At 43.9% G+C, this 24,145-nt stretch overlaps 1 protein-coding gene across 5 annotated transcripts in view; it reads left to right on the top strand.

The window, feature by feature from the left end:
- Nucleotides 1-24,145, top strand: part of LOC137316678 (hepatocyte nuclear factor 4-gamma-like) — a 188,822-nt gene that overhangs the window by 123,692 nt on the left and 40,985 nt on the right. The window contains exon 1 of one of the 5 annotated variants that reach the window (XM_067980583.1): nucleotides 5,972-6,060. The exons of the other annotated variants lie outside the window; for them this stretch is intronic. The gene's annotated coding sequence lies outside the window, so the exon portion shown is untranslated. Of the gene's footprint in view, nucleotides 1-5,971; nucleotides 6,061-24,145 lie in introns of those variants that run through there. 5 annotated transcript variants of the gene reach the window in all.

A 24,145-nucleotide genomic window follows, 5' to 3' on the forward strand; every position in this document is an offset into this window, starting at 1 on the left:
AGCTGTGGAGGCTGATTCATTGAATACATTCAAGGCTGAGTTAGACAAATTTTTGATCAGCAAGGGAGTCAAAGGGTACGGGGAAAAGGCGGGAAAGTGGAGTTGAGGTAAAAATCAGATCAGTCATGATCTCATTAAATGGCGGAACAGGCTCGAAGGGCCACATGGCCTACTCCTGCTCCTATCTCTTATGGTCTTAACGGTTGTTTTTCAGTCCGGAGGGAAGTATACAGTGGTGTTCCCCAGAGGCCAGTATTAGGATCACTGCTCTCTTTGAAAAATATTAATGACCTGGACTTGGGTATAGAGGGTATAATTTCTAAGTTTGCAGATGACATGAAACTCAGAAATATAGTGAACAATGTGGAGGATAGTAACAGATTTTGGGAGGACACAGACAGACTGGTGAAATGGGCAGACACATGGCAGATGTAAATTAATGCAGAGGAGTGTTAAGTGATACATTTTGGTAGGAAGAATGAGGAGAGGCAATATAAACTAAATGGTACACTTTTAAAGGGGATGCAGGAACTGAGAGACCTGGGGGTGCACATACACAAATCTTTGAAGATGGCAGGTCAAGTCGAGAAGGCTGTTAAAAAAGTATATGGGATCCTGGCCTTTATTAATAGATGTAAACAATTTTACAACACCAAGTTATAGTCCAGCAATTTTATTTTAAATTCACAAGCTTTCGGAGGCTTCCTCCTTCCTCAGGTAAACATTTACCTGAGGAAGGAGGAAGCCTCCGAAAGCTTGTGAATTTAAAATAAAATTGCTGGACTATAACTTGGTGTTGTAAAATTGTTTACAATTGTCAACCCCAGTCCATCACCGGCATCTCCACATCTTTATTAATAGAAGCATAGAGTACAAAAGCAAGGAAGTTATGCTATACCTTTATAAAACACTGGTCAGGCCTCAGCTGGGATAGTGTGTTCAATTCTGTGCACCACACTTTAGGAAGGATGTCAAGGCCTTCGAGAAGGTGCAAAAGAGATTTACTAGAATGGTGCCAGGGATGAGGAACTTCAGTTATGTTGCGAGACTGGAGAAGCTGGGGTTGTTCTCCTTAGAACAGAGAAGTTTAAGAGGAGATTTGATAGAGGTGTTCAAAATCATGAACGGTTTTGATAGGGTAAATGAGGAAAAACTGGGAATTGGATAAATATTTGAAGGGAAAAAATTTACAGGGCCATGGGGAAAGAGCAGAGGAATGGGACTCCTCTTGCGCTGTACCTACTATGGTACTGTGATACTATAAGTGCAGTTGCACCATTGATTTATAAAGTGGCAGGAAATCCTCACTCTTTCGGCTCAATATTGACCTTTTAATATATCCCAACATCTGATTGGCTTTAGTCACTGCCACTGAGCATTGTTGCGATAGCTTCAATTTATTGTTAATCAGGACCAGCAGATCTGTTTCATTTTCATTGTACATTTTTTTCTTTCCAGTTCAGTAATAGCCCCTTGCTGGATTTTTTTTGTCCCCATATGAAGCACTTTGCACTTCCCTACATTGAATTTCATCTGCCACCTGTCTGCCTAATGTGTGCTGAATACCTCTTGGGCACTCAGATTGTCTGCGCAATCCCAAGGCAAAAACGATCTGTAAATCCCACTGGGCAGAAATTTGTATGTATTTACAGTTCTTATTTCCTTTCTGCTACAAAGGAAAATTATAAAACTGAGCAGTAATGCCAGCACCAATCCCCAGATATACACTTTAAGAAATTTTCAGCATCTCTCTCTCTATTTTACATACATATATACATACACATTGTATGAATAAATATAACCATTTATAAACTATTAATTATGGAGCTGCCAAATATTTGTATTTCTTATAGTACATATATGGGGACTCGTGCTAGTGGGAAAACCTGTGTGTGTGTGTGTTATTATATATCTAGCTGCTTCTTAAGTAAGTTCAGTGTCCTGGCCTTGAGCACGATTTCTGACCATCTGTTTGTTTATTTGTTGTTGGAATATGGGTGAGTGCAGCTCCTTGGCTTAAACTGCTATTGATCACCTTCTATGTAAAGAAATACTTTCAAACTTGCTCTTCAAAATTTTAAACATAGCCCCTTTTGTCGGGAAATCAGTCGGCTCCCATGCCGCTGGCACAGATTGGGTGCAGGACCCCATACCCAGGAATTGATATACATTGTGCCCATTGTACTCCTGAAAAACTGGCGAAATGTCGACCAAATTCTATGCCAGAATTGTTTTTAAGCAAGCACTAATCAGGTATGTTAGTGGAAACATGAACCAAATAACTTTTACTTTACTCAGCTTATTTACAAAAGATGTTTCTATGTACACATGAGAATAAAGCGATCAGGCCCTTGTGACTAATTGTTTATGAAACCCGAATCTATTTTATCTTTATGGTCTAATCATGTTACTCATTGGCTGATACGCTAAACTAAATGTCAAGATTTTTTGATAGGTTTTACATAAGTTCATTAACTTCTTACAATATTTATCAGGCAGAATAAGAATGGTTGAATTGCTAAGTACTTCACTATTTACCTTGACTTTGTAGTGCTGGTAAGAGATTCTCTTTGGTGCTTTACCCAGGTGATCAAGAAAGAATGACCACATCACTTAAACTTCCACTGTCTGCTCTTAAAAATAAGTTATCATTATACAACATTATTCAATTAAAATTCTACTTAAAACTATCAACTGAGGTATGGTTAATTCCAGGAAACATTTGAGCAAAGAATTTCGATACATCAAATTACTTCATAAAACTAGTAGTCTAAGCATGTGCAAAATGTTACCAAATTATATTTTTATTATAATGCTCAGCGTCTTAAATACAGTACGTCTACTGACAAATTTCACCCACCAACTGAGAGAGTTTAAATGTTCTCTATCTAGAGGTATCCAAGAAAGTGACAGGTATCCAGATACGGCAAGGAAAATAATCAAAACTAGTAAGTTAAAAGGAAGTGTGTGCCTATGCGAGAGAGCAAGATATGGTGTGACCTCGGCCCTGAATTTCCATGGGGATCTCCTAATATCCTGCTGTAACTTTGGCAGGACATCAATGAAACCCCCAGATCATAGAATCAAAGAAATTCACGCCACAGAAGGAGGCCATTCGGTCCATCATATCTGTGCCAGCCAAAAAAGAGCTATCCAGCATAATCCCACTTTCCAGCTCTTGGTCCGTAGCCTTGTAGGTTACGGCACCTCAAGTGCACACCCAAGTACCCTTTAAATATGACGAGGGTTTCTGCCTCTACCACCCTTTCAGACAGTGAGTTCTAGACCCCCACCATCCTCCTCGATGAAAAAGTTCTCCCCAACTCCCCTCTAATCCTTCTACCAATCACTTTAAATCAATGCTCCCTGGTTATTGACCTCTCTGCTAAGGGAAATAGGTCCTCCCTATCCACTCCATCTAGTCCTCTCATAATTTTATACACCTCAATTAAATCACCCCTCAGCCTCCTCTGTTCCAAAGAAAACAACTCCAGCCTATCCAATCTTTCCTCATAGCTAAAATTCTTCAGTTCTGGCAGCATCCTCATTAACCTTCTCTGTACCCTCTCTGGTGCAATCGATGAATAATGTAAAAAATCATTTTTAGGCGTTTACACTGTTTCACTGGTGGTTCCTCCAACCTCTTGCCAGTAAATTCCCATGGAAAGTCCAGGCACAGAAACTCATTCACAGACTAATGATTGTAAAACTGAGTTTACAAAGTGTGTGAAACATAGCAGGTAGGATATGGGTGTTTCATTGTGGATCCAGTTAGTTGATAATTGTCCTTTATGGGAGAAGGGGAAGTGAGGGACACTAGTCGCAACCAGATGTAATTATATTATTTTACCATTTAGCAAAGCATCATCATTTTACTACTTTTGTACTCTTCTTGATATATTTTCACTCTTGTGAATCAGTTTTTCGGATCAGATGTTAAACCGAGTCTACCCTGTCAGGTGGAAGTAAAAGATCCCATGGCCCTGGACTGGGGTGTTCTGGCCAATATTTATCCCTTAACCAACATCACTAAAAACAGATTATACAACAACAGCAATTTGTATTTATATAGCACCTTTAACGTAGTAAAACGTCCCAAGGCGCTTCATAGGAGCGTTATCAAACAAAATTTGACACCGAGCCACATTCGGAAATATTAGGACAGGTGACTAAAAGCATGGTCAAAGGAGTACATTTTAAGGAGCGTCTTAAAGGAGGAGAGAGAGATAGAGGCAGAGAGGTTTAGGGAGGGAATTCCACAGCTTAGGGCCTAGGCAGTTGAAGGCATGGCCGCCAATGGTGGAGCGATTGAAATCGGGGATGCGCAAGAGGCCGGAATTTGAGGAGCACAGAGATCTCAGGGCTGGAGGAGGCCACAGAGATAGGGAAGGGCGAGGCCATGGAGGGATTCGAAAACAAGGATAGAATTTTAAAATCGAGGCATTTTAATTATCTGATCATTTATCTCTTGATGTTTGCGGGATCTTGCTATGCGTAAATTGGCTGCTGCGTTTCCTACATTACAATAGTGATTACAACTCAAAAGTACTTCATTGGCTGTAGAACGCTTTGGGACATCCTGAGGATGATACAATGTGCTATATTCTTTTTTTCTATGTGTTTTTATTACATTTGTTCAGACTCGGAAACCCAGTATACCCAGTTATGTTATAGAAGTTGAGAATTCTCAAATAGCACTTTTCCTCATTTAGCTGTCGCTGCCAGTAAACAAAAAGTGGCTTGTTGCTATTTAGTATTTAAATTGAAACCTTTGGGAATGTATAAGAAAGTTATGTTTGTTTGCTCTTTATTCAAGTAATCCTCAAAATTGAGTATCATTGACATGAAGGCACTCAAAGTAATGTCACTTACCACGCGGTGAAGTCGATAATGTGGACTTATTTGGCTATCTTGAATCTAGTTGTTAAGTTAGAGACATGTTTTCACATACATGTTTTGTTGAATCTTAAGAATGCACGTTGGCAATTTTCTCCCCTCTTACTCTCCTAAAAGTGTTCACTGTTACAGGGTTTGGTTTCAGGAGCGCAGGTCTCATTCCAGTATTCGCTCAAGCCACCTTTCTTCAGCTGTGAGCATGGAGTGCATCAGCAGGCTATTTGACCATGCTGGGTATAAGGGCTGAGCCCAATCATGTCCTCACCCGGCATCCATAATCAGCACAGATGAGGAATTAAGCCTGGAACCTGTATGGATCAACTTAATGCTGTCTTCATCAATGTATTCATTCATTTTATAGTGACAATCATAGAGGTAGCAAATAGTTGTGATATTTTCCTACAAAAAATACATTGCTGATCGCCATAAATATTTCTGATGATTTTGTTCAGCGAGTATTTTCCATCACCTCTTGACACTGTGTAAAGCACAAGCAACCATTTTTAGGTGGCAAATCTGAATGTGGAGTAATTTTTAAATATATTAACAAATTCTCTGATATTTCTGGTTTAAATAACAGATGAAACATCTTATCCAATTGCATCACTAGTTGTTAAAATGCCAAAACTTATCTACAGCAGATATGTAGTTAGTTACACATTTACTTTGTGAAAATAGGATCCTTCGCGTGACCCCCAAAAAAAAGCAACAAACAGCAAATTGTTAACTATTTAATCCTAACGTATTTGTAATGTTATACACCATTTGTTCAAATGACACCAAAAGTTCAGAAATTAGAGCGATGTAAAGATATAGTAACATCATCTGGGAAGTGCAGAGTTCTTGTTCTTCTGCAGCTTGAAAGTTGCTGCTATTAATCATTACCTGAAAAGCAATCAACATAAGTTTGATCTCTGTTCAAATATGCTTTCTTTTAAAACTGTTTTAGTTTTTTCTTTCACAAGTTCATTGATGGTAATCATAGATTTACTGTGGTTGGAGCCTAAAGACACACACTGTAATTCATTGTATTGTTTGCTGTTTTATACCAAGGAATCTCCTGCTTGTTGCCAACACGACCACCGAAATGTGAGCCATCTTAGCAAAGTTTTTCATCTTTCAGTATCGCTGCAGAAACTGGAATATAATAAGACAAAATCTGAGGTGCTTATTCCATATATTTAAAGAGCGAACTCTGTCTTTTGATCAAAATTAAATAGGTTTGATTCCTTTGATTTAATTAACAGAACAGTGCCTTAGATGTGAAAGAAACAGTTCATTCCACTGTATAGGTTTTGAATGTGATGCACATATATTACTTTTGATAGTTAAGAATTTTTGTGCCCCATAGTACGATTTAATTGTAAACAAATATATTAATTGCTTCAAGCTGTAAACTTCTGGTTTGTGTGCTAATATCTGCAATTATGAAGAGGTTTTGGTACCATAATGTGACATTACAGATGACTGCAACTGGAGTAATTGTCATTCCTTCTGGTACATACCTCTGTACAGACAGAATATAGAAAAAGTACAGTTTCCAAATCGTAGGCGACAAGATCTGCTCACAGCAACTTTATGGCTGTTAAAACATTGAGAGAGAAGCTGTTTGAAATTACAACAATTGGTGGCATCATGGTGGGATATGTTACTCGTAGACCAATCTAGAAACAGAAACATAGAAAATAGGAGCAGGAGTAGGCCATTCGGCCCTTCGAGCCTGCTCTGCCATTCAGTATGATCATAGCTATTGAGATGATCCTCTATCTCAATACCATATTCCCACTCTCTCCTCATACCCCTTGATGCCTTTTGTATCTAGAAATCTATCTAGCTCCTTCTTAAATGTATTCAGTGACTTGGCCTCCACCACCTTCTGTGGTAGAGAATTCCACAGGTTCACCATCCTCTGAGTAAAGAAATTTCTCCTCATCTCAGTCCTAAATGTCCTACCCGTATCCTCAGACTGTAACCCCTCGTTCTGGACACCTCAGCCAGGGGAAACATCCTCCCTGCATCCAGTCTGTCTAGCCCTGTCAGAATTTTATGTTTCAATGAGATCCACTCTCAGTCTTAGACCATAAGACCATAAGAGATAGGAGCAGGAGCAGGCCATTCAACCCCTCGAGCCTGCTCCGCCATTTAATGAGATCATGACTGATCTGATTTTTACCTCAACTCCACTTTCCCGCCCTTTCCCCATATCCTTTGACTCCCTTGCTGATCAAAAATTTGTCTAACTCAGCCTTGAATGTATTCAATGAATCAGCCTCCACAGCTTTTTGGGGTAAAGAATTCCAAAGATTCATGACCCTCTGGGAGAAGAAATTCCTCCTCATTTCCATCTTAAATGGGCGACCCCTTATTCTGAGATTATGCCCCTTAGTTTTAGATTCCTCCATGAGAGGTAACATCCTCTCAGCATCTACCCTATCGAGTCCCCTCAGAATCTTGTATGTTTTAATAAGATCTCCTCCCAATGAGTATAGACCCAACCTGTTCAATCTTTCCTCATAAGACAACCCTTCCAAACTCGGAATCAACCTAGTGAACCTTCTCTGAACTGCCTCCAAGGCAAGCAGGTCCGTCCTTAAATAAGGGCACCAGAACTGTACGCAGTACTCCAGGTGTGGTCTCACCAGCACCCTGTACAGTTGTAGCATGACTTCACTGCTTTGATACTCCATCCCCCTAGAAATAAAGGTCAATATTCCGCTTGCCTTCTGGATTACCTGCTGCACCTGTATGTTGACTTTTTGTGTTTCATGTGCGAGGACATTCAGATCCCTCTGTACTGCAGCATTTTGTAGTATTTCTCCATTCAAATAATATTTTGCTTTTTTATATTTCCCTCCCAAAGTGGATGACTTCACATTTTCCCACATTATATTCCATCTGCCAAATTTTTGCCCATTCGCTTAACCTGTCAATATCCCTCTGCAGAAACTTTGGGCCCGATATTAGGAGGGCGGCAGGTTGGCAGCGGGGGGTCGACTGGGCACGTAGGTTACGCGCCCAGTGAAATCAGGGTGCTTCGCACACAATCGCAGCTTGATTGAAGGTACTTGCCTTTGCTTCTGGGTTTTGCGCTCGAAAGCTGCGCAGCGGGCGGACTGCGCAGGCGCATCATAGGCTGTCAGCTGGAGGAGCCCTATTTAAAGGGGCAGTCCACCACTGACAGATGCTGCAGAAAATAGGCAAAATTACAGCATGGAGCAACCCAGGGGGAAGGCTGCTCCCAGGTATAATGATGCCTCACTCCAGGTCCTACTAGATGGGGTGAGGAGGAGGGGGGGACAGAGATCTTCTCCCTGGCGGGCGGGAGGAAGTGGCCTGGCTCAAGGTGGCAGAGGAGGTCACCTGCACCACCAACATATCGCCCACCTGCATACTGTGCCGGAGGCGCTGCAATGACCTAAGTAGGTCAGCCGAAGTGAGTACACTTACTCATTCCCCTACATTCCATCTGCCACATCACTACCCCCACCCCACATCTCCTTCTGCACTGCCAACACTACTGTCACATCACCCCTCACACCCACTCAAACCTCATCCTCATCTTACCTGCACTTACTCACCTCGCCAGTACTCATCCCACCATTATCACTCAACCCAATCCTCATACAATCTCATGGCTCTATCTCATACTCACCCTCTCATGCATCTCTTTCACGGTCAGCCTTACTCAACCTTCCTCTACCTGTGCTGCAGCCACAGGGCATGCACCACATATGTGCAGTAGGAAGCGTAAGGCAAACGTGTCATGAGCATGAAGGGGATGCACAAGGGTGTTTGAGGGTTTGTCATGGTTTTTACTTATATTTGATTTCTGATCAACTCACATTACATATTATATTGTCACCACTACTGCCACGTCTTTGCGAATCTTTTCTGGTTTGTGCAATAATGCCCTTTCCTGAGGATCACTATGAAGACCCACAACTGATGCCACCCATTGTGTCACTGCAGAGTGGGTGTAGGTGTATTTGCAGGGTTCTTTTGTGCAGACGACTGAGAGACGTCGGCGATGTCCCCGGTGGCACCCTAGAAGGATGCGAAGGAGAAGTTGTTGAGGGCAGTGGTGACTTTGACAGCGACAAGTAAGAAGATGGTGCTCGGGCCAGCCGGGAGCAGCTAGTCATGAAGGAGGCTGCAGATGTCCACTACTACATGTCGAGTGACTCTGAGCCTCTGTGAACTGCTGCTCAGAGAGGTCCAGGAAACTGAGCCTCTGTCTGTAGACCCTGTGGCGAGGGTAGCACCTTCTGCGACCCATCTCTCTCTGCGGTTGCCCTCCCACCTGCTGTGCAGGTGGATGTGTCACAGCACTGTGTTGTGGAGCTCCACGTGTCAGAGGTGGACGGCGAGGCTGGTGATGCTGTTCGTCCTCTGAAGAGGTCATGACTGCAGCTACGGCAGCCCCCATCCGGAAGATGTACGTTTGAGGGGGTCCGCAAGGTAGGTAAATGTATCTGCACACCGGGGTAAGTGTGCAAGTTTGTGACTTTTACTGTTAGGAGGAGGGTGGTGGAAGCCAAACTTTGTCCAAAGTGACAGAGTGGCCTCCTGCAATGAGTGAGGGTCTTCCCCCACCACCTGTCAAATGGACCTTTGCAGCTGCTGCAGGCTGATGGCTGCAACACGTCCATTTCAACTGGGAGTGTTTCCCCCAGTATGGGAAACAGTCTCAGTTCATTGCAAAATCCCACCCCTCCTAAAATATCATGTTAATCAGGTCTGTAAACAACCTGAAGTACCTAAATAATTACCTTTTTAAGTGGCATCCCACAAGCGGGGGCTGCGTGTGCATATCAGCACGTCACTGGGGAACCCAGAAATGGGGCGGGTTGGAGCCGGGCTCTGGACCCCGCCCGGGAATCCCCGATTTTCGGAGCCCCCCCCCCGCCACGAACGCACCCGCTCAGGGCTGCGAAAATCGAGCCCCTTGTATCCTCATCGCAACTTGCTTTTCCACCTATCTTTGTATCATCTGCAAATTTGGCCACAAGACACTCTGTTCCTTCATCCAAGTCATTGATATATATTGTAAATAGTTAAGGCCCCAGCACTGATCCCTGCGGCACCCCATTAGTTACAGATGGCCATTTTAAAAATGTCCCTTTTATCCCGACTCTTTTGTTTTCTGTTAGTTAGCCAATCCTCCATCCTGCCAGTATATTACCCCCAACACCATGAGATCTTATCTTGTGCAGTAATCTTCTATGTGGCACCTTACCGAATGCCTTTTGGAAATCCAAATATACTGCATCCATTGGTTCCCCTTTACTCCCCGTTATTTCCTCAAAGAACTCTAATAAATTTGTCAGACATGATTTCCCCTTCATAAAACCATGTTGACTCTCCTTGATTGTATTATGAGTCTCTAAATGTCCTGCTACTAATTCCTTAATAATGGATTCTAGCATTTTCCCAACGACAGATGTTAGGCTAACTGGTCTATAGTTACCTGCTTTCTGTCTCACTCCCTTCTTGAATAGGGGTGTTACGTTTGCAGTTTTCCAATCCGCTGGGACCTTTCTGGAAGATTACAACCAATGCATCCACTATCTCTGTAGCCACTTTCTTTAAGACACTCTGATGCAAGCCATCAGGTCCAGGGGACTTGTCAGCATTTGGACCCATTAGTCTTCCAAACTCTAATGAATACAGGTCTAGTCAAACCAATCTTTCCTCATATGACAGTCCAGCCATCCCAGGAGTCAGTCTGGTGAACCTTTGCTACACTCCCTCTATGGCAAGTATATCCTTTCTTAGGTAAGGAGACCAAAACTGCACACAATACTCCAGGTGTGGTCTCACCAAGGCCATGTATAACTGCAGTAAGACATCCTTGCTCCTATACTCAAATCCTGTTGTAATGAAGGCCAACATACCATTTGTCTTCCTAACTGCTTGCTGCACCTGCATGTTTGCTTTCAGTGACTGGTGTACAAGGACATCCAGGTCCCTTTGTGGATCAACATTTCCCAATCTATCACCATTTTAAATGATGATGTGGAGATGCCGGTGATGGACTGGGGTTGACAATTGTAAACAATTTTACAACACCAAGTTATAAGAACATAAGAACATAAGAAATTGGAGCAGGAGTAGGCCAATCGGCCCCTCGAGCCTGCTCCGCCATTCAATAAGATCATGGCTGATCTGATCCCAACCACAAATCTAAAGAACACAAGAAGTTGGAGCAGGACCCGGCCACATAGCCCCTGGGCCCTCTCCGCCACCCACAGGGCATTGACCGATCCGAACTCAGCTTCATGTCCAATTTCCTGCCCGCTCCCCATAACCCCTAATTCCCTTTACTTCTAGGAAACTGTCTATTTCTGTTTTAAATTTATCTAATGATGTAGCTTCCACAGCATCCTGGGGCAGCAAATTCCACAGACCTACCACCCTCTGAGTGAAGAAGTTTCTCCTCATCTCAGCAATTTTATTTTAAATTCACAAGCTTTCGGAGGTTACCTCCTTCCTCAGGTGAACGATGTGGAAATGAAATCCTCGAAATGAAATCGCATTTATAATTCACAGAACAATGCTTGGTGATGACAGACAGTTTTTTCAACTGCCCGTTGCCAAGGCAATCAGTGTGCAGACAGACAGGTGTGACCTGCAAGGTCTCAGAATATACAAATCACCAAAAAAAAACAACAAACAAAAAAAAAACAGAGATAGAGAGGTAGAAACATAGAAAAGACAGCAACTGACCCGTTATATTAAAAACAGATAACATTTGTTCGCTGGTGGGGTAACGTGTAGCGTGACATGAACCCAAGATCCCGGTTGAGGCCGTCCTCATGGGTGCGGAACTTGGCTATCAATTTCTGCTCGACGATTTTGCGTTGTCGTGTGTCTCTAAGGCCGCCTTGGAGTACGCTTACCCGAAGGTCGGTGGATGAATGTCCATGACTGCTGAAGTGTTCCCCGACTGGGAGGGAACCCTCCTGTTTAGCGATTGTTGCGCAGTGTCCGTTCATCCGTTGTCGCAGCGTTTGCATGGTCTCGCCAATGTACCATGCTCTGGGGCATCCTTTCCTGCAACGTATGAGGTAGACAACGTTGGCCGAGTCACAGGAGTATGAACCATGCACCTGGTGGGTGGTGTCCTCTCGTGTGATGGTGGTATCTGTGTCGATGATCTGGCATGTCTTGCAGAGGTTACCGCGGCAGGGTTGTGTGGTGTCGTGGACGCTGTTCTCTTGAAAGCTAGGTAATTTGCTGCGAACGATGGTCTGTTTGAGGTTGGGTGGCTGTTTAAAGGCAAGTAGTGGAGGTGTGGGGATGGCCATAGCGAGGTGTTCGTCGTCATTGATGACATGTTGAAGGCTGCGGAGAACATGGCGTAGTTTCTCCGCTCCGGGGAAGTATTGGACGACAAAGGGTACTCTGTTGGTTGCGTCCCGTGTTAGTCTCCTGAGGAGGTCTATGCGATTTTTTTTGCTGTAGCCCGTCGGAACTGTCGATCGATGAGTCGAGCGTCATATTCCGTTCTTACTAGGGCGTCTTTCAGCGTCTGTAGGTGTCCATCGCGTTCCTCCTCGTCTGAGCAGACCCTGTGTATTCGCAGGGCCTGTCCATAGGGGATGGCCTCTTTGACATGGTTAGGGTGGAAGCTGGAAAAGTGGAGCATCGTGAGGTTGTCCGTGGGCTTGCGGTAGAGTGAGGTGCTGAGGTGCCCGTCTTTGATGGAGATTCGTGTGTCCAAGAAAGAAACTGATTCTGAGGAGTAGTCCATGGTGAGCTTGATGGTGGGATGGAACTTGTTGATGTTATCGTGTAGCCTCTTTAGTGATTCCTTGCCGTGGGTCCATAGAAAGAAAATGTCGTCGATGTATCTGGTGTATAGTGTTGGTTGGAGGTCTTGTGCAGTGAAGAAGTCGTGCTCGAACTTGTGCATGAAAATGTTGGTGTATTGGGGTGCGAATTTGGTCCCCATGGCTGTTCCGTGTGTTTGGGTAAAGAACTGGTTATCGAAGGTCAAGACATTGTGATCCAGGATGAAGCGGATGAGTTGTAGGATGGCGTCCGGAGATTGGCTGTTGTTGGTGTTGAGTACTGAGGCTGTTGCAGCGATGCCGTCATCGTGGGGGATACTGGTGTAGAGTGCCGAGACGTCCATCGTGGTGAGAAGTGTTCCTGGTTCAACTCGTCCGTGGGTACTGAGTTTTTGTAGGAAGTCTGTAGTGTCGCGACAGAAGCTGGGGGTTCCCTGTACGATGGGTTTCAGGATGCCCTCGATGTATCCAGAGAGGTTCTCACACAGGGTTCCGTTGCCTGATACGATAGGACGTCCGGGTGTGTTGGCTTTGTGTATCTTTGGGAGGCAGTAGAAGTCTCCCACGCGGGGAGTACGTGGGTAGAAGTCTCGGCACTCTACACCAGTATCCCCCACGATGACGGCATCGCTGCAACAGCCTCAGTACTCAACACCAACAACAGCCAATCTCCAGACGCCATCCTACAACTCATCCGCTTCATCCTGGATCACAATGTCTTCACCTTCGATAACCAGTTCTTTACCCAAACACACGGAACAGCCATGGGGACCAAATTCGCACCCCAATACGCCAACATTTTCATGCACAAGTTCGAGCACGACTTCTTCACTGCACAAGACCTCCAACCAACACTATACACCAGATACATCGACGACATTTTCTTTCTATGGACCCACGGCAAGGAATCACTAAAGAGGCTACACGATAACATCAACAAGTTCCATCCCACCATCAAGCTCACCATGGACTACTCCTCAGAATCAGTTTCTTTCTTGGACACACGAATCTCCATCAAAGACGGGCACCTCAGCACCTCACTCTACCGCAAGCCCACGGACAACCTCACGATGCTCCACTTTTCCAGCTTCCACCCTAACCACGTCAAAGAGGCCATCCCCTATGGACAGGCCCTGCGAATACACAGGGTCTGCTCAGACGAGGAGGAACGCGATGGACACCTACAGACGCTGAAAGACGCCCTAGTAAGAACGGGATATGACGCTCGACTCATCGATCGACAGTTCCGACGGGCCACAGCAAAAAATCGCATAGACCTCCTCAGGAGACTAACACGGGACGCAACCAACAGAGTACCCTTTGTCGTCCAGTACTTCCCCGGAGCGGAGAAACTACGCCATGTTCTCCGCAGCCTTCAACATGTCATCAATGACGACGAACACCTCGCTATGGCCATCCCCACACCTCCACTACTTGCCTTTAAACAGCCACCCAACCTCAAACAGACCATCGTTCGCAGCAAATTACCTAGCTTTCAAGAGAACAGCGTCCACGACACCACACAACCCTGCCGGGGTAACCTCTGCAAGACATGCCAGATCATCGACACAGATACCACCATCACACGAGAGGACACCACCCACCAGGTGCATGGTTCATACTCCTGTGACTCGGCCAACGTTGTCTACCTCATACGTTGCAGGAAAGGATGCCCCAGAGCATGGTACATTGGCGAGACCATGCAAACGCTACGACAACGGATGAACGGACACCGCGCAACAATTGCTAAACAGGAGGGTTCCCTCCCAGTCGGGGAACACTTCAGCAGTCATGGACATTCATCCACCGACCTTCGGGTAAGCGTACTCCAAGGCGGCCTTAGAGACACACGACAACGCAAAATCGTCGAGCAGAAATTGATAGCCAAGTTCCGCACCCATGAGGACGGCCTCAACCGGGATCTTGGGTTCATGTCACGCTACACGTTACCCCACCAGTGAACAAATGTTATCTGTTTTTAATATAACGGGTCAGTTGCTGTCTTTTCTATGTTTCTACCTCTCTATCTCTTTTTTTTTTATTTGTTTTTTTTTGGTGATTTGTATATTCTGAGACCTGGCAGGTAACACCTGTCTGTCTGCACACTGATTGCCTTGGCAACGGGCAGTTGAAAAAACTGTCTGTAATCACCAAGCATTGTTCTGTGAATTATAAATGCGATTTCATTTCGAGGATTTCATTTCCACATCGTTCACCTGAGGAAGGAGGTAACCTCCGAAAGCTTGTGAATTTAAAATAAAATTGCTGGACTATAACTTGGTGTTGTAAAATTGTTTACATTTTAAATAATACACTGCCTTTCTGTTTTTCCTTCTGAAGTGTATAACTTCACGTTTATCCACATTATACTACATCTGCCATGTATTTGCCCACTCACTCAACTTGCCTAAATCGCCTTGAAGCCTCTTTGTGTCGTCCTCAGAACTCAACTCCACCTAGTTTTGTGTCGTCAGCAAACTTGGAAATATTACATTTGGTCCCCTCATCCAAATCATTGATATATATTGTGAATAGCTGGGGCCCAAGCACTGATCCCTGCGGTACCCCACTAGTCACTGCCTGCCACCCCAAAAAAGTCCCATTTATTCCTACTCTCTCTTTCCTGTCTATTAACCAATTTTCAATCCATGCCAGTATATTACTGCCAATCCCGTGTGCTTTAATTTTGCACACTAACCTCTTATCTGGGACTTTATAAAAGGCCTTCCGAAAATTCAAATAAGCTACATCCATTGGTTCTCCCTTATCTATTCTACCAGTTACATCCTCAAAAAAAACTCCAGGTTTGTCAACACGATTTCCCTTTCATAAATCCATGTTGACTTTGTCTAATCCCGTTGATATTTTCTAAGTGTCCTGTTATCACGTCCTTTATAATAATAGACTCTAACATTTTCCCTACTACTGATTTTTTTCTAATTCGTTCATGGGATGTGGGCGCCACTAGCAAGGCCAGCATTTATTGCCCATCCCTAATTGCCCTTGAGAAGGTGGTGCTGAGCTGCCTCATTGAACCGCTGCAGTCCGTATGGTGAAGGTTTTCCCACAGTGCTGTTGGTTAGGGAATTCCAGGATTTTGACCCAGCGACAATGAAGGAATGGCAATATGTTTCCAAGTCGGGATGATGTGTGACCTGGAGGGGAACGTGCAGGTGGTGCTGTTCCCATGTGCCTGCTGCCCTTGTCCTTCTAGTTGGTTGAGGTTGCGGTTTTGGGAGGTGCTGTCGAAGAAGCCTTGGTGAGTGGCTGCAGTGCATCTTGTGGATGATGCACAATGCAGCCACTGTGCGCCGGTGGTGAAGGGAGTGAATGTTTAGGGTGGTGGATGGGGTGCCAGTCAAGTGGGCTGCTTTGTCCTGGATGGTGTCGAGCTTCTTGAGTGTTGTTGGAGCTGCACTCATCCAGGCAAGTGGAGAGTATTCCATCACACTCCTGACTTGTGCCTTGTAGATGGTGGAAAGGCTTTGGGGAGTCAGGAGGTGAGTTACTCGCTGCAGGATACCCAGCCTCTGACCTGCTCTTGTAGCCACAGTATTTATGTGGCTGGTCCAGTTAAAGTTTCTGGTTAATGGTGACCCCCAGAATGTTGATGGTGGGGGATTTGGCGAAGGTAATGCCGTTGAATGTCAAGAGGAGATGGTTAGACTCTCTCTTGTGGTCCTTGTCTGGCGCGAATTTAACTGGCCACTTATGAGCCCAAGCCTGGATGTTGTCCAGGTCTTGCTTCATCCAGGCATGGACTGCTTCATTATCTGAGGGGTTGCGAATGGAACTGAACACTGTGCAGTCATCAGCGAACATCCCCATTTCTGACCTTGTGATGGAGGGAAGGTCTCTGATGAAGCAGCTGAAAATGGTTGGGCCTAGGACACTGCTCTGAGGAACTCCTGCAGAAATGCCCTGGGGCTGAGATGATTGGCCTCCAACAACCACTACCAGCTTCCTTTGTGCTGGGTATGACTCCAGCCACTGGAGAATTTTCCCCCTGATTCCCATTGACTTCAATTTTACTAGGGCTCCTTGGTGCCACACTCAGTCAAATGCTGCCTTGATGTCAAGGGCAGTTACTCTCACCTCACCTCTGAAATTCAGTTCTTTTGTCCATGTTTGAACCAAGGCTGTAATGAGGCCTGGAGCTGAGTGGTCCTGGTGTAACCCAAACTGAGCATCGGTGAGCAGGTTATTGGTGAGTGAGTGCCGCTTGATAACACGGTCGACGACACCTTCCATCACTTTGCTGATGATTGAGAGTAGACTGATGGGGCGGTAATTGGCCAGTTTGGATTTGTTCTGCTTTTTGTGGACAGGACACACCTGGGCAATTTTCCACATTGTCTGGTGGATGCCAGTGTTGTAGCTGTACTGGAACAGTTTGACTAGAGGCGCAGCTAGTTCTGGAGCACAAGTCTTCAGTACTACAGCTGGGATGTTTTCGGGGCCCTTCGCCTTTGTTGTATGCAGTGCACTCAGCCGTTTCTTGATATCACGTGGAGTGAATCGAACTGGCTGAAGACTGGCTTCTGTGATGGTGGGGATATCGGGAGGAGGCCAAGAAGGTTCATCTACTCGGCACTTCTGATGTTAGGCTAACCGGTCTGTTGTTCCCTATTTTCTCTCTCCTTTTTTTTAAATAGTGGGGTTACATTTGCCACCCTCCAATCTGCAGGAACTGTCCCATAATCTATAGAATTCTGGAAGATGACAACCCCCAATGCTTCCGCGATTTCCATGGCTACCTCTTTTTTTAGTACTCTGGGATGCAGATTATCAGGCCCTGGGGATTTATCGGCTTTCAGTCCCATTAATTTCTCCAGCACTATATTTTTACTAATACTAATTTCCTTTAATTCCTCCTTATCAAAAGTCCCTTGGTTCCCTAGCATTTCTGGGAAGTTATTTGTGTTCTCTTCCATGAAGACAGAACCAAAGTATTTGTTTAATTGCTCCGCCATTTCCTTGTTCCCCGTTATAAATTCTCCCGTTTCTGTCTGTAAGGGACCTACATTTGTCTTCACTAATCTTTTTCTTTTTACACACTTGTAGAAGCTTTTACAGTCCACTTTTATGTTCTTTGCACATTTACTCTCACACTCTATTTTTCCCCTCTTAATCAATCACTTGGTGCTTTTTTGCTGAATTCTAAACTGCTCCCAATCCTCAGGTTTGCTACTTTTTCTGGCAACTTTATATGATTCCTCTTTGGATCTAATACTATCCTAAATTTATTTTGTTAGCCATTGTTGGGCTGCTTTTCCTTTTGTGCTTTTGCGCCAGAAAGAAATGTATAACTGTTGCAATTCATGCATTTTTCCCTTAAATGTTAGCCATTGCCTATCTACCGTCATGCCTTTTAATGAAGCTTCCCAATCTATCATGGCCAACTCACGCCTCATACCTTCGTGGTTTCCTTTGTTTAGATTTAGGACCCTAGTTTTGGATTGGACTACTTCACTTTCCATCTTAATGAAGAATTCTACCATGTAATGGTCGCTCTTCCCTGAAGGACCTTGCACAACAAGATTGTTAATTAACCCCTTCTCATTGCACAATACCTAATCTAGGATAACCTGTTCCCTAGTTGGCTCCTCAACATACTGGTCTAAAAAATCATCTCGTACACACTCCAGGAATTCATCCTCCACAGTATTATTGCTAATTTGGTTTGGCCAGTCTATATATAGATTAAAGTCACCCATGATTACTGTAGTACCCTTGTTACATGCATCTCTAATTTCCTGTTTGATCCCATCCCCTACATTACCACTACTGTTTGGAGGCCTATAGACAACTCCCACCAGTGTTTTCTGCCCCTTGGTGCTTCTTAACTCCACCCAGACTGATTCTACATCTTGATTTTCTGAGCCAATATCCTTTCTCACTATTGCTCTGATTTCATCCTTTACTAACAATGCCACCCCACCTCCTTTTCCTTTTTGCCTGTCCTTCCTAAATATCGAATACCCTTGGATATTCAGCTCCCAGCCTTGGTCACCCTGCAGCCATGTCTCTGTAATTGCTATTATATTGTATCCGTTTATATCTATTTGCGCTGTTAATTCATCTACCTTATTACGAATGCTTCGTGCATTCAGATACAGTGCCTTTAGATTTGTCTTTTTAACATTTTTAGACATCTTAACATTTTTTTGTACTATGGCCCTATGTCTTTTCACCATTTTTTTTCTTACCTGGACCCTATTTATTGTCTTTTGTCTGTCCCTTCCTGACACAATCTGGTTATCCTTACCCCAATCACTTTCCTGCACTGCTTCCTTGTCTTTTCTTTTTAGCATCCTAGATTTCTCTCCCCCAGGACCCTCTCTTTTCCATGCCCCCCCCCCCCCCACTATTTAGTTTAAAGCCCTATCTACCTCCCTAGTCATTCGATTCGCTAGAACTCTGGTCCCAGCATGGTTCAGGTGTAGTCCGTCCCAATGGAACAGCACTACTAGAAGGTTAAATTGGACCAGCTGAAACGTGCGGCAATACTATGAGCAAAATGTCAGAAAACAATCTAGAACTGGTTAAACTAACAAGGGCAGAAGAAAAGAAGCAGCCTGCAAGCATTGAACTGAGAAAATCTGGTCATGGTTCAGCAGACAGACTGTGAATTCACTGGAGTAAGATGCAAAGCAAGGCCATGTCTGCCAAGCCTCAGGTGCAGGTCAAGCCAACAGCTGTGGGCAGGAACAAGAGAGGGATATTGGTTGAAAAATGGAATTCGAAATTATCCACTGATAAAGAACTGAAAGTATTCCTGCAGATAGAAAGAATGATGAAAGAACTTTTTACAGCACCTTTCATGTTCTCAGGAATGTAATCATTATTATTTTGTAAGCAAATATGGTTGCCAATTTGCACACAGCAAGGGCTCAAAAATAGCAAATAACATAAGTGACCAGCTAAAAATGGTTTCTAATGGTGTTGCTAGATGAATGAATGTTGGCCAGGAAACCAGAACTATGAATAGTGCCATGGGATCATTTACATCCACCTGACCAGATGGTTTAATGTTTCATCCGAAACCTCCAACAATGCAGCACTTCCACAATACTGCACTGAAGTGTCAGTCTGGATAATGTACTCAAGTCCCAGATTGGGGTTTGAACCCACAACCTTCAGACTCAGAGACCAGAATGCTGCCACTGAACCATGGTCAACACTAGATAATGGTACCTAAGGACATATTACCGTGAATCATTAAAAGCAGTCCACAAAATTCCATTCACTGGGTAGAGCATACTAAGTGCCAATTACTACTAAATTTTTATTGTTCAATTATGTACAAGGAGGTGGCATCATATTTTGAAACATTTTAAGATAAACCTGGGGATTGAACCAAAGTTGGAGCTAAAAGGGTTAAATTATGAGGACAGGTTGCATGGACTTGGCTTGAATTGCCTTGAGTATAGAAGATTAAGGGGTGATCTAATTGAGGTGTTTCCGATGATTAAAGGATTTGATAGGATGGATAGAGAGAAACTATTTTCTCTGGGGGGAGAGTCCAGAACAAGGGGGCATAACCTTAATATTGGAGCTAGGTTGTTCAGGTGTGATGTCAGGAAGCACTTCTTCACACAAAGGGTCGTGGAAATCTGGAACTTTCTTCCCCCAAAAAGCTGATGAGACTAGGTCAATTGAAAATTTAAAAACTGGGATTGATAGATTTTTGTTAGGTAAGGGTATTAAGGGTTACGGAACCAAGGCGGGTAGATGGAGTTAAGATACAGATCAGCCATGATCTAACTGAGTGGCTGAGCAGGCTTGAGGGATTGAATGGCCAACTCCTGTTCCTATGTCCATATAATCCCTACCAATTACTAATGAAGCTTTTGAAAGGATGGGCATGATGCAGTGGGTGCATTGACTGTCAAAAAATGGCACTTCCTGATGTTGGATATCTAAATGCATTTGTGTCAACTGAGGCAGAAGTAGTTGCCATTACTCTGTTTGTAATCTGTTCATGGGTCAGGCCTACATAAGAAATAAGAGCAGGGGTAGGCCATGATCTTCAATAAGATCATGGCTGATCTTCAACCTCAACTCCACTTTCCTGCCTGATCCCTGTATCCCTTGATTTCCTTATGTTCGATTTCCTTAGGCCTAATGATAAGAATCTTATAATGTGGTGGGCATATGTAATGATGTGAATTATATTGCCAAGATAACATCTTGGAGTCATATGCATTAAGTTTACTATATTATCATACATTGACAATGAGGAGGTGGCTTTACGTATCCTGACTACCCGTGAGTACAACATAATTAGTTGAGAGTAAAAAAGCTCTTGGAAAATTGATTTGGACCAACAGTTGTTGCCTGAATAGAAACAGAAGGTTATAGAGGTACTACACAACTTATAGCAACTGCTTTCAGGAAAGTCTAGCTACATATGGCAGCTTCTACACAATGTAGAAATGGGCTCGGAGAACTGGGAAATAACACGTAGGACAAAAATGGAGGAGAGGCTACATTTGGGTCCTTCAAAGGAGTCCTGGGCACGGGGGAGGCATAGGGACCATGCAACCCATGCAATTGCACAGGGTCCCGAGCGGATCCAGTTGCTTTAACCTGCCGCTGCTGGCAGCATTGGTCAGTCTAGGTAGGTTGAGATTTCAGCCTAGCCCACTCAGTTTCTGCATGAAGATGATGGATCTTCCCCCATCATCAGCAAAGTCAGGGCAGTGTTAGGGACTTGCAGTTGCACAAACTCAGGAGCCCCAAGCGGATCCAGTGCCAAAATTGAACCTTTGCACGGGGTCCCTACAATGCAAACGATGCCCCTGCCTGGGAATCCCATGGTGCTCAATCCTAAGAAAGATAATGCTATGCAGATTACAGAAAATTAGTTGATGAGTACATGGAGGACATCTTTGTGAAACGCAAAGGTGCTAAGTATATGGTGACTCTTGACCTGAGCAGATGTTGTTAGGTGCTGAAGCCTAAATAAACAACGTGCAATACACCCATGAGGTAATATAAGAACATAAGAAATAGGATCAGGAGTAGGCCATCCAGCCTGCTCTGCCATTCAATAATATCATGACTGATCTTCAACCTCAACTCCACTTTCTCGCCCGATCTCCATATCCCTTGATTCCATTAGAGTCCAAAAATCTATCGATTTCAGCCTTGAATATACTCAATGACTAAGTATCCATGGCCCTCTGGGGTAGAGAATTCCAAAGATTCACAGCCCTCTGAGTGAAGGAATTTCTCCTCATCTCAGTCCTAAATGGCCGACCCCATATTCTGCAACTATGCCCCCTAGTTCTAGACTGTCCAGCCAGGGAAAACAGCCTCTCAGATTCTAACCTGTCAAGCCCTCTCAGAATCTTGTATGTTTCAATGAGATCACCTTTCATTCTTCTAAACTCCAGAGAGTATAGGCCCATTCTACTCAATCTTTCTTCATAGGACAATCCTCTCATCCCAGGAATTAATCTAATGAACCTTCGTTGCACCTCCTTTAAGGCAAGTATATCCTTCCTTAGGAAAGGAGATCAAAACTGTACACAGTACTCTAGGTGTGGTCTCACCAAAGCCCTGTACAATTGCAGCAAGACTTCCTTACACTTGTTCTCCAACCCCCTTGCAATAAAGGCCAACATACCATTTGCCTTCCTAATTGCTTGCTGTGCCTGCATGTTAACTTTGTGTTTTGTGTACATAGACACCCAAATCCCTCTGAATACCAAAATTTAATAGCGTCTCACCATTTAAAAAATATTCTGTTTTTCTATTCTTCCTACCAAAGTGAATAACCTCATTTCTCCACATTATACTCCATCTGCCACCTTCTTAACCTGACTATATCCCTTTGTAGACTCTTTGGGGGTGATTTTAAACCCCAAGAATGGGTGGTTTGGGGGCGGGTGGGAGTTGAAAATAGTTATTTTTTTGGGTTGCAACCGCAAAATTTGCGGATTTTGCATTCCCAGTGGGAAGCCTGTACTTTTACACACCGACGTTAAACCCGGAAATAAAGCCGGTTTGTCGCGACCCAAAAAACAACTACTTTCAACTTCCATCTGCCCTCGACTCACCCATTCTTGGGGTTTAAAATCACCCCCTTTGTGTCCTCCTCACAGCTTACTTTCCCACCTAGCTTTGTATCGTCAGCAAACTTGGATACATTACACTCGGTCCCTTCATCTAAGTCATTAATATAGATTGTAAGTAGCTGAGGTCCCAGCACTGATCCTTGCGGCACCCCACTAGTAACAGCCTGCCAACCTGAAAATGTCCCTTTTATTCCTACTGTTTTCTGACCGTTAACCAATCCTTTATCCATGCTAATATATTACCCCCAATCCCATGAGGCCTAATCTTGTGTTACGACCTTTTGTGTGCCTTTTGAAGATCCAAATATACTACATCCACTGGTTCCCCTTTATCTACCATGCTAGTTACATATGACATTATGGTCCGTCCTATATAATAATATCTGCCATTTTGAAGAGAGTTTGGTGGCTAGCATACATTAAATCTAGTGAGCAGATTACTGTAAGTGGGATAACTGTTAATCACATGGGTCGTACATCAGTGAGAAGTATGGAGAAAAGAGCTTCTGGATCATAGATCAGAAGGTCCATTTATGGGAATTTAAGGTAATTGGAACTGTATTAAAATGAGTAATTCCCACTGATTTTTGCTACTTAAACAAGTTGTCAGATCAGCAATATTTATCTAGTAGCTTTTTGACCCTTGATTTTGGAGTTACATTGAAATAGCCAATTTTTGAAGTATTTTATAAAAAAACACACACCGGAAGCTTCTGTGCAATATTTAAAAAAAAAAGATGCTTTCTGTTAATTTCCCTTTTTGTCAATTTCATACTTCTGACTGATAAAGAAAGGGGAGGAATCACACTACATCAATGTTGAGAAACCTGCTGTCTATAGTCCTGAGTCGTGCAGTGTTAACGTCAGCCTGACAGTTGAGGTCTGTGGCAGTGGTTAGTGTGATTGAGTTCAGGCACACTGTGTTTTGGGTGGATGAATGATTAGCTGGGCAGTGGTACAAATATTTGCAAACTGGCTGTTGTCCCTGCTATTTATAGAAGTCTTAAGCAAGGGGAGCGGCTGGCAGAGTCGTTTAGAACATTATTCTTTCGCCTCTGGAGCCTGGCCTTGAAATGAGCCCGGTTTGGTAGGATAACAGTCTCCTCTTGAGACTAAAGGGGACCAGAATGAAATGTTTTGGGGAGGCTCAACTCTGTTCCTAGTTGGCCATGAGAGAGGCCACATGGGCTCCTGTGGGAATTAGAAATGTAACACTGGTGTAGTATATTTTCCCTTTGCAAGTTAGGCTTAAAGCTTAACATTTTACTATGTTATAGGTGCTATAAAATGCAAGTAGTTGTTGTTGTAAAGCAACTTGCTAGCTCAGTGAAGGGAGCATCATCCTGATCTAAACTAAAAGTGTTCAAATGT

This window comes from Heptranchias perlo, chromosome 3 (genome assembly GCF_035084215.1).
Source record: "Heptranchias perlo isolate sHepPer1 chromosome 3, sHepPer1.hap1, whole genome shotgun sequence".
NCBI lineage: Eukaryota > Metazoa > Chordata > Chondrichthyes > Hexanchiformes > Hexanchidae > Heptranchias > Heptranchias perlo.